Here is a 9145-nt window from a genome sequence, read left to right as displayed (position 1 = left end):
TTTTGGGCATTTACGGTGGCCAGTTTAGAATTGCAGCCTCCCGTAGGTGCTCTTTAAGAGCGGTTTTGAATGTGGGTAGGGATTCACATTCCTTTACAGCTTTGGGTAGGGCGTTCCACATTGATGTAGCATAATTGCTAAACGTGTTTAGTCCCTTGTTTGAGCCGAATCTGGGTTTAACATGATTTGTTGAGCTTCCTCTGGTGTAGTGGTTGTGGTATTCACTGACCTTTGGGAAGTATTTTGACATGTACATGGGTACCTTAGTCGTATAGTGTATCTTGTAGACCAGGCCCATTGCAAGTTGCTGTACTCTGTCGTCTACTCTAAGCCATCCTAGGTTGTCAAAGTGGGCAGGGGTGAGGTGGGTTCTGGGGGTAAGGTCAAGTAGTAGTCTGACCAGTTTGTTTTGTGATGTTTGTAATTTTTTTTAAGCGCCTTTGAGGTGCTTTGGTACCATGAGGTGCACGCATAGTCGTAGTACCCTTGAATGAGTGCTCCTGCCAGAGTCTTCAGGGTATTCTTGTTTACCAGAGAGGAGATCCGGTACAAGAATCTAGTTCGTTGGTTGACTTTTTTTATTACATTGGATGCCATTTTGTCACAGGAAAGATTTGCCTCTAGGATGGAACCCAGGTAGGTAATTTCGTCTTTCCTTGTGACAATATTGTCACCCACTGCAACTGAGAAGCCGTCGGTCTTGCTGAGTTTGTTATTTGAACCGAAGAGACTGGACTCTAACAAACTATCATTACACATGGGCAAAACAGAGTCCATTCTCTTCGGTTCAAATAACAAACTTCTACTCATGCACAATAGAGAGCATCCTGACTGGTAACATCACCTCCTGTTTTGGGAATAGCAAAGCACAAGACCGTAGCAGACTACAGAGAGTTGCCCGTTCAGCCGAACGCACAATTGGAGGTGGGCTTCCCACTCTTCAGGACTTTTACAACAAGCGTTGCAGGGGCAAGGCTAAGAGAATAATCAAAGAATCTAGCCACCCAAACAACTGCCTCTTTGAACTGCTGCGGTCAGGCAAGCGATACCGGAGTCTCATGGCCAGTACAGAGAGACTCAGAAGGAGCTTCTATCCCCAGGCCATCAGGATGCTCAACGACAATGACACAACAACACATCAACTACACTCCCATGAGCTCATATACAGAAAAAAGCATTTCATGGAAAAGTATTCTGTATTTTACTATGACAACTAATAAAGAAACTTGAAATTGAAACTTGAAACACAGAGGCCCTCTAAAGGAAGGGACAGAGCACGATGTTCTTATAGAATAGAATATAATAGAAATACTTTTATTATCCAGAGGGAAATTTGACACTGCAAATCGCTCAACATTAAACATTTAGACAGAACAGGTCACGAATAAGAATAACAAAACAAATCAAATTGCCTAAGATAAGAATAGAATAAAATAGAATGAAAATGGAATAAAATATACAGTAAATAAATACAGTACAAATATACTGAAGTCTACAGTAGGTGTAATATTGCACAGTGCTGTTTCAATAGTAAGAGTCCAGGAAGATGGTAACTGTTACTCTGTGCTCAGTGATGCAGTGAGGCACAGTAAACGCCAAAGACCTCTGACTACTGTGAGTCGATTAAATAAGTTGTATCAAGCTTAAACTATTCATGAACCAGTTTTCCTGAGTGGAGATTATTCAGTAAAAATGTTGCTGTACATTATGAACTGTGCCGTATTCTATACATTATTGTATAGCTAAAGTCATGGTTTTGATGTTTTTAATTTTGTTTGAAATGCTATTATATATTGTATTTTACTGTCTCTGGAAATCCCCTGGTTACGTTTGACTAGAGAACAGGTGCACAAACTCCTCCTTGGTTATACATGGCTTAATAAATGGCTCTGATCCCCTAACTTGCTAACTAACCACATAAACAACCAACCTTAAGTACAAGATAAATTGGACACACAAGTATTTGGGTGGATATGTGTACATTTGGCTAATACATGTTGGAGAGTGTAAACCATAGATATAAACACATGTGATATCTATGGTGTAAACCACGTGACTTCTGCTTCTGCTAGGGACATGGGAGAAGTGAAAGTGGCGAAGCTGAAAGAAAAACTTGTTCTCCACCATCGTCTCCTCTCACACTGTCCTGAGTCTCTGGGTGAGAAGAAGTAGGCCGGGAGCCAGGTCCACCCCTCAGGATGTTTTTTGCTACCTTTTTTTCATTATTATTTCCAGTTATCCCATATCTTGGGCCATAACGAGTTGATAATGACCACCCCCAAATCAGCCCCGTCTGGCCTCAGGGGCCAAAAAACCCTCTTTTTGGGAAAAGCTTCTGGCGAAATTATGTAATTGCAAATATGAGGGTACTGCAACTGCATAAATGGTCAAATAAGTCTGAAACTTTGCATGGTGTATCCTGACACATAGGGGAAAAGTATCAGAATAATACTCTGGGCCTTTCTACTACCTTTCTATTGTCAAATATCACCCTCAGAATACAAAAAGAATTTCTGTCCGCCTGACAAATTGTCATCAAAAGTGATAATTTTCAAGTATTGTATTATACATGTTGCTGCCTCACATGGATATAAAAACTGCCCACATTTATAAGCTTCAATTTAAGTCCAAGATGACCTTTCTTTCTAGAATAGTACACCTGCTATGACCAAAGTTATCCATTGTACCTCAAATCGAGAAAATAACATTCAAGCATTACCCTTATTTCTTCTTTTTTTTCTCCCTTTTTATATCTAAAAAATATATTAAACAAGAGTTGAGACTTAAGTAATGTAAGGCTATACTATCTGAAGTTAATTACATGAAAAGTGAACAATGTTACGCCCCCTGGTGGACTGGGGTATCACAGTGCAACATAAAGCAGTGCTGACCGGGTTACACACACCAACCAACCAAAACCCTAACCCTGTTTCATGTCACATCCCACCTGAAGTTATTCAGCAAAGACAATTTTGGGTAAGTTGATCTATTATTCTGACTGTGGGAAGAGATTGAGTGTCCAATATCTTTTTTACATGAAAGGTGGAAACTCTACTTCTAGAGTGATAACATTAAGTTAGCTTTTAGATTGTCAGCTAATATAGCCAGCCCAATGTAGCTACTGTAGCTAGTGAGAGTAGAAGTGGGAGCAGAAGTGGGATATAAATTATGGTGTGTGTGTGTACAATATTTTGCTGTTGTAATGAATATACTGACTTTCTGATGGTTGCAATGCTACTGTATAGTCAAGGTGTCATGAAATGGGGGACCCTGATGTAAACAAGACGAAAGTCTTTCTCTGGTCTGCATCCCCTTAACAATTGTGTGTATTGAGCTGTACTGTATTGTACCCATTCTGCAATCTGTTAATAAAGTTTTCAATCAATCAATCAATCAGTCAAAGAGACGACAAGATGCCTGGATACCTTGCCAGAGTGCTTCAAAGAGGAATCAGCCACCGCCCCCAGTCTGGGATATTAGTCCGTGTCTGAGGTTAGATGTCAATGAAATGTGAAACATTGGATCTAAATGAATGTATATTGTCACATAAGCCTGTTCAAGCTGCTGCAGTCAGGCAACCGCCTCTGCATACATGCAGCAAGAACAGAGAGACTCAGACTCAGCTTCTTCCCCCAGGCCATCAGAACACTGAACACTGATCTCTCCACACACAAGCACATAAGAACTGGGACAGAGCGATGAACACACACAAATCCATGCTGGAAGCTCTAGAGAGACTCCTCTATGACAAGTATCTGGAAACTCATGAACCACTCTCTGCAGAATGGACTGCATTTTTGGAAAATCTCACTCTGAATGAATCTACTCTCGCTGAAGTGCTCTCATCAGAAGATGTATCTCACCACATGGCAGAATATCATGCATTCAGAGAAGCTGGGAGAAACTGGACAGTTTTGGATGGAATACATGGACTGCACCTGGCTCGTCCTGTCAATGAATAAGGCAATCAAAATGAATGACTATGAAGGATACAAAGCCACCCTAAACAACATGTCATACCTTTTCTTCTGCTCAGACCAGCAGAACTATGCTAGATGCCTCACATACTTGGGATACTATCTTGAACACATTGAGGAAACACATCCAGGATCTGAGAAACGTTTGCGTGCTGGAGCAATCAATGTATCCAGATCACATATCCCAGCCAACCGCTGCCACACTGACAAAACAATAGAAGAGACTGCTATGAAATGGCTCAAGTCAAACTCAGGGTCTGGAACATATTCTGCAGGGATCTGTGGAATCACCAGTAACTATGAAGCCAGCCAACGTCATATCCTGACTGCCCATGCCAAAGGAGAGTATGTAGAAGAGATGTGGAAAATGACAAGCGACCGAGGTGAACATACAGAGAAGCAGCAACGAGATCTAAGAACACGTGAAATCACTCTGTCTGAGAAGCAAGTCCAGCAAACAGAGTTTATCAACCCATTTCAGCTTGATACTTCTCAGCCCTTGACAAGTTTGACTTCAGGAGCAGCTATGCCAGAAGAGGTGCGCAATGATGTGCTGAATGCCCTGAAAAATGGCTAAACTCAAAAAGAAGTTCATCTGTGATCGACTTCAGACAAAAAAAGTCCTTTTCTTTGAACCTATCAAGAGGAACAGATTCAAGACAATGTCATTTACCACACCTAAAAGGAAGCTTGTGGCATCAAACCAGAAAGTGATCCAGTACAAGGCCACAAGTGGGTTCATCTTTCAGATCTTTGTCAAATCACAACAACTCAAGTCAACAAATAAGCATCTCTGACCTAATGACCTATCCCTTGACTCTGACGCCATACTCCATCTCAACAATCAATAGTTTTTTCCGCAAAAACCAACAAAGCAAACTAAATTAACTACAACTACATGATCAAAGATGCTGAGAATGCCCAACTTCCTTCCCCAAGCCAATGTGCTCTCATTCAAGATGGAAACTCCTCATTCTACATGCGTGATGTGCCACGAACAATGAAGAATATATCAGAGCGCACCTTCAAAAGTCTACCGGCTGCAGCTGAAACTATTCAGCAGACACTGACCTTGACCGTCTTCATTCACCAAAATCAGCTGAGAGGGATCGCAGAGGTTGTGGTGAACGTTTTATGGTGAAGGGGCTAAATGTTCATCGGCCCACTGATTGGAATGGTTTTCTCACAAATGATGAAAAAAAGAAGGCCCTCATTCATTTACTTCTGGATCACTGGAGCTCTGAAGATATGATGAAAGACATCCTCCGAAGGCCTGTTATTTTTGTAGAGGCTGGCCAAGCATGCAATGCTGGAGTGATGTCTAAAGAGCTTCTACCTGAGATCTGTTCAAAACATTAAGAAACGGATGTGAGGGTAATCATTTACATGCAGTATATCCAAACCAAAAGGCCTCACATCACAACAGTCAGAGTCAGAGCAAAAGACTCTGACATTTTCTTCATCCTCCTGTATTATGCCAAGTCATCAACTGTCAACATCCTCTTTGACATGGGAGATAGACTGATCAACATCAACCAGCTGGCTGAAGATTACTCAGAGGAACACATTTCAGCTCTCCTGGCCTTGCACGCATTTGATTGATTGATTGATTGAAAACTTTATTAACAGATTGCAGAATGGGTACAATACAGTACAGCTCAATACATACAATTGTTAAGGGGATGCAGACCAGAGAAAGACTTTCGTCTTGTTTACATCAGGGTCCCCCATTTTCAATTCATCATACTGGTCATTCATTGGTGCTGACTGCACATCAGCATTCAAAGGCAAAGGGAAAATGCAACAGATGAAGATTCTTAATCAGAAAAGTTTATCCAGATCTTTGCTGAAGTGGGGAACTCTTGGGAGCTTGATGAGTGGATTCTCAGTGGTGTAGAAGAGTTCACCTGTCGCCTCTATGGTTTCAGTCGTCGAATCAAGAAGGTTGATGAGGCAAGAGAGATTAAAGTCAAGATGTGTGGCTCAAGCCTTGAGCTTCGACAGGGTATCTCCGTTGACCTCTCCACCTTCCCACCTTGCAAGAGGGTCCTCTTACAGCACATGAGAAGAGTCAACTTCCAGGCATGTGTCTGGAAGAGGGCTCATGAGCACTACCCGGAGATCCCATCCCCTCTCGACCATGGATTCACATTAACACAGAGACTGGCAAGCTAGAACCACTGTGGTTTGAGGGTGACGTCATCCCCAAAGCCCTCGTCGATGTCTTGGCAGAAGAAGAAACGGATGAAGATGACTTAGCAGATGAAACCCATACAAATATGGATGATGATGAGGAGGAGAAGGAGGAAGAGGAGGAGGAAAATGATGATTAAAATTATAATAAAAATTATCATAGTTTTATAGTCAGCTAATGGATCACAGCAAATAGAGTAAGCAGCAAAAGGGGTCTAAGAACCAAAGAAATGTATTCTATTTTTAGTTTGAGCTGTATTTTATTTTCTCCATTTGGCTAGAATATCTATCTACAGTTTAGTTATGTTGATTCTATTTACTTCTTGATAACAGACTGCACACTAGTCTGTCGTGTTACTTTGCACGGTAACAAATACGTGAGTCCTCTGCTTTGGTTGTAAGTATCTTTATTAGCTTAGCCTCGCTAACGTTACACGGGTGTCCATCATAGGTTCCTCTCGAACTCCCCTCAACCCTCGTACGGTGGCCCGTACACTACGCGTATAGCGCACTACATTAACATAACACCACATCTCCCTTTCTAGAATCAATGGGTAGACTGCCATTGATTCCCCAGACCTTAGAGGATTATTCTGCCTCTATATCTAAAAGGTCTGTTCCGATCTGAACTGATCTAAACAATTTCTTTAACACAATAAACATAGGCTATATTAAACATAGCAATTGCTTTCCTTCGAACATTATATCTAAACGAATATATATATATAAATATACTGTCTAGCTTAACCATACTCTCTTTCATTCTATCGCATGAATGTCACTTTTCTTTACTCTCTCTCTCTCTACTGTCTCTTACAAGTCCAACCTAGTTGGTTTCACCACACATCTCCCAGACCTGGTTCTGGGAGTAGCTGGTGGTTCCAGGACCTCCTGCTCCGTAGGTTCTGCTGCACTCTGCTCCGGTGAGGGCTCCATGGGGACGAGATGGCGACGGTTTCGCCTTAATGTTCCATGGGGTCCATCTATGATGTACGAACGTGGAGTGGGGTGACTGCTGACCACAACTCCAGTTGCACTTTGATCTGTGACCCACACCTCCTTTCCTGGAGTGAGCCTGTCGAGACTTCGCGTACGATGACGCCGGTTGTAGCTTTGTGCATCTCTCATTCTCCTCTTCCTTCTGAACCACCGCCCTACTGTCAGGAAGAGTAGGGACCAGTAGAGCAGGAAGCGTTGGCACCGTTGTGCGGAGTCTCCTCCCCATAAGAAGCTGGGCTGGACTGTATCCGTTATGCAACGGGGTGGCTCTGTATGCCAGCAGAGCACGGTATGGGTCGGCTGCCTTTTTCAGGAGGCCTTTTATTGTCTTGACAGCACGTTCTGCCTCCCCATTACTCTGGGGATATCTCGGGCTGCTTGTGACATGGCGAAACCCATATGATGTCGCAAACGCTGCAAAGGCCATTCCGGAGAATTGCGGCCCGTTATCCGTCACCAGTTCCTCCGGGATACCATGGCGTGCGAAGATTGACTTCAAGTGGTGGATGACGTCTGTTGATTTTGTGGGAGTCAGCAGAGCGATCTCCACGTACCTTGATGCATAATCCACGACCAGCAGGTAAGTCTTGCTCTCCAGCATGAACAGGTCTGCTCCCAACTTCTGCCACGGTCGCCCCGGGTATTGAGATGGCATCAGGGGCTCCCTTTGGTTCTCTCTCTCTTTGCTGCATGTTCGGCAGTTGAGGACCAGCTCATTCAGCTGCTGGCTGAGCCCGGGCCACCATACAGACTGCCGTGCTCGCTCCCTGCACTTTACCACCCCCTGGTGGCCTTCATGCAGCCTGGCAAGCACGTCGTTTCTCATTGTTGAAGGGATTACAAGCCTGCTTCCCCTCAGCAACAGTCCATCCTCTACTGTGAGTGACGCCTGTTCCGCCCAGTACAGCCTGAGAGCCGGTTCACTGTTGTGTGGTGGCCATCCCTCTGCACACCGCTGCTTCACCTGTGCGCACACACTGTCCCCCTCCAACTGCTCTCTCAGCTCGTCCAGGTAGGCAGTGCTCGCTGGCAGGTTCTCTATTACCATGTCCACATAGATATTTGTATTCTCAAATAACTCCTCCTCCTCTGGTGTCTCTCTCCTTTTCACAGGAGCACGTGAGAGCGTATCAGCAGTCCACAGGCTCTTCCCTGGCACATGTGCAATGGAATAGGAATAGCGCATCAGGCGCATCCGGAAGCGCAGAATCCGTGGAGGGAGATCATCCAACGCCTGAGACCCCAGGAGACTCAGGAGAGGCTTGTGGTCCGTCTCCAGCTGGAAGTGTCTGCCGATGAGAACATTTCTAAACCTCTCGCAAGCCCAGGTCAAGCCCAGGGCCTCCTTCTCAACCTGTGCGTATCTCTGCTCAGTCTGTGTGAGAGACCGCGACACATAGGCTACTGGTCTCCACACTCCATCCCATTCTTGGAGAAGCACACTCCCCAAGCCGTACGACGACGCATCCGCTGAGACCTTGCACTCCCTGTGGTTATCGTACATGGCCAACACTGGTGGAGATATTAGTGCATCTTTTAAATCTTGAAAGGCTCTGGCCTGCTCGATGCCCCACAGCCAGCAGTTCTTCTTTGACAGAAGGTCTCGCAGGGCCTTGTCTCTCTCCGCCAGCCGCGGGATAAACTTCCCCAGCTGGTTTACCATGCCGAGAAAGCTTCTCAGCTCACTGACATTTGTCGGCTCCTCCATCCTCCTCACGGCATCCGTCTTACTCTGGTCGGGGTTAATGCCACTGCTGGAGATCACATGGCCTAGAAAGGTCACCTCTTCCTTTGACAGGTCGCACTTGCCTGTGTTCAGGGTGATTCCTGCTTTCTCGATCCTCCCCAGCACGACATGCAGACGAGCGTCATGCTCCTCCTGTGATCGGCCCCACACCAGCACATCATCCATGTGGCAGACGACACCCTCCAGCCCCTCTGTGACCTCAGTCACCATTCTGTTTTGGAAGTGTTCT

Source organism: Notolepis coatsorum (assembly GCF_963971535.1).
Source record: "Notolepis coatsorum genome assembly, chromosome: 8".
Classification (NCBI taxonomy): Eukaryota; Metazoa; Chordata; class Actinopteri; order Aulopiformes; family Paralepididae; genus Notolepis; species Notolepis coatsorum.
This window is presented reverse-complemented; position numbering follows the sequence as displayed.